We start from the raw sequence: 2,869 nt of genomic DNA on the forward strand, positions 1-2,869 counted from the left end.
CCCAATGTGCTATGAATAGTTGTATTTTAATTTCACATTATACTTGCATTGACTTGCCACATAAAATATACTACCCTATGGTCTTGAAAAGCACTTTCATAAATATTGCTTTTCATAGGTACCGAGTCAGTCACATCGAAAAGCTTATTTTAATGAGTCACAAAGAGAACAGCTAACCTTTCAACTGCTCTATTTTTTTCTGAGACTTCTCTTTCTCTTCTTTCTTTCTCAAGTTCAGCTTTTCTTTGTTTCTCTCTCTCTCTTTCTCGATCAAGTTTTCTATCTAGTTTCCGTTCTCTTTCCTGGTCTTCTCTGTGTAGCCTCTCTCGCTCTGCTTCTGCCTTCAGTCCTCCCCATGGAGCAGGATTAGGAGTAGCCCCAGAACCTAATTGGGTAGGAATTGAAAGGGGGTTTCTATGGAGATGGGTCCAAGGATCTTGGGATGCAACACTTATGTTAGAGAGTCCAGAGGAACCATGGTCACGGCTGGTAAAAACACCAGAACTCCCTAGTCCTAGATATAAATCAAGCCCAACTAAGCTATTTAAAAAGTTTATTTGCTTATAAAAGAAGCACAACTAAAAAGTATTAAATTGTTTGCATTGAACCCTGTTATATACAATTTTCATACGCCAATGTCTTTTCTTCTTATTATTATTATTATAAATAACAAGTTTCCCAAAATATATTATCCACCTTCTGAATGAAAGTTCAAATTTCTCTAAGATTCCGATTTTATTCATATCACTTGACGAAACTCGGAAAAACATTGAAATATGGCAGATTAGATTAATGTTTTCCAATCTACCCAGGTTTGTACTTGAGCACATAAATATGCCATACTTATAAATACCTTCTGATCAAAAGTAGATAAAGAATGAAGCTAATTGTATATAACAAAGTGACTTGGAAGTACATACTATCATAATTCGTTACATGAATAAAACCAAAACTGATAATGGTTACAATGCATTGAATCATTTGTACAGTTAAAACGTATTTAAAAGGCTTAAAATTCAAGATACTTGTGCAAATAAATAATTAAAACCACGTTATAATATTAAAATATTACACTTGAAAGTTTTAGCGTCATCAAACTACAAACCTAAGGAAGAGATTTCTCCAAAACTGTTACTTGGTCCCCCAAAACCTGAATAACTGGATCGTGCAAAAGGTGGTAAACCTGGAATTAGTTATATATAAAAAAAAAATATATATATTTAATAGTGTGTGTGTGTGTGTATATATATATATATATACTTATTTTTTTCTTACTTCAAAACTAATACTGGTAAGTTATACATAACCGTGGCCTCATATGTTAATTTTAATTATTTTACGTGTTAGGTTAATAACATGTAAAATAATTTTTATTTCTGTCGACATTTTGAGTTAAGTTTTATTCACTGTATTCAAACTACATTTAAGATGAGATATTGACAAATGCCTAGGATGATATTAAGCCCAAATACCACTAGGTGTTACTAACTTAAAAGTTTAAAACTGACATCAACAACTAACGTTGTTGTCATGTTTTAAAATGACTAACGAAATCCACGTCTGTTCTGCATTAGGTTTTATTCTTTAGCTTAGCCTCGGACACTAAAATCTAGAACGGTACGTTTTTTACAAGTAATGATGCTACATCTATTGTACGATCCTACTGTTTCTAGCTACCACCTAGTCAATACATGATATCTATAGTAAAGTTAACAATATTTCATATACATTATTCTATTGCTTGTAGTTATTATATGGTCATTACACTAACTACATAGTGTCAGTATTTATATATTTACTGAGGAATTCATCAACACTTCCAGCCTTAGCCACTGAAAAGATTCAAAGTGTAGGAAACATCAAAATATTTATCAATCAAAAAAAGTGTGGAAACTGTATAATAGAATGTTCAAGAATACGGTTTTTGTATTTTCCAGCTTCATCTTTTAGAATCACTCGTATAAATAACTACAGCTGTCGCCAAAAGTTTGTATCTCACTAGTATTATCTAATTTTATTTCGTAAAGAGAAAGTTACGTCTAAAGGATAACTCTGCCCTTCAGGTCCTCATTGTTCTAATGCCCGAGAGGGTTAATTAAGGACGTCTTGAAAAACCACAGAATACTTTGTAAATACTAAGTGCTACTATAACATCTTCCCGTTGATTTTGCGATATCATTTTGAAGTTACTTTGATTAAATTATGTAAATAGAAGATGTGAGTGTTATGTTCATATGATATTTTTGTATTATTATGTTTCATAAATAAAATTCTAGGGTGAATCAAAAACCGTAAGAAGGTCCCCCAGGGCGACGGACCCAAGGCATTTGCCTTGCTTTAAGGTAAACTTCATCTTAACATATATTTAGCATCAGACTACTGTCTAACGTAACACATTTGCCTTGCTTTAAGGTAAACTTCATCTTTAGCATCAGACTACTGTTATTTCATCATCTAACGTAACACTCACTTAGATGGGCTGCAGCTGGGTTCAAGAAGGTTCCGGGATGCGAGGAACCTTCAAAAGGAGTTCTACCGGGTGTGGAACCTTAAAAAAAATAAAAAAAATTTAAATAGTAAAACAATTAAAAACTGTTATTCATTTAATGTGATATAAAATCACGAACTTGAAATTCCTGGAAGACAGTTTCAAACATTTTCGGCCATAATGTCTAGAAATTCTATATAACTTCTTTACTTTAACTCTTAATGCTAAACTTTAGATTTCACAGTTTTAGTTAGACTATCAACACAAAAATAAGAGTCTGTGAAGATACAAACGTAAGATTTAGAACGGCAAAAATAACATTGTAAGATATATTTAACTCTTTCACTACTGCAAGCACAGAATTCTCCCTCACTACTATGA

At 32.3% G+C, this 2,869-nt stretch overlaps 1 long non-coding RNA gene across 1 annotated transcript; it reads right to left on the reverse strand.

Annotated features, from left to right (window-relative positions):
• Positions 1–287: 287 nt before the first annotated feature.
• LOC106477447 lies at positions 288–2,550 on the reverse strand. The gene is made up of 3 exons (XR_002609467.1): positions 2,471–2,550; positions 1,106–1,183; positions 288–514 (listed from the first exon to the last, which is right to left on the reverse strand). It is a non-coding gene; the product is annotated as an uncharacterized LOC106477447 (long non-coding RNA).
• Between the last annotated feature and the right edge of the window lie 319 nt (positions 2,551–2,869).

The sequence above is a fragment of the Limulus polyphemus genome, unplaced genomic scaffold (genome assembly GCF_000517525.1).
Source record: "Limulus polyphemus unplaced genomic scaffold, Limulus_polyphemus-2.1.2 Scaffold15455, whole genome shotgun sequence".
Classification (NCBI taxonomy): domain Eukaryota; kingdom Metazoa; phylum Arthropoda; class Merostomata; order Xiphosura; family Limulidae; genus Limulus; species Limulus polyphemus.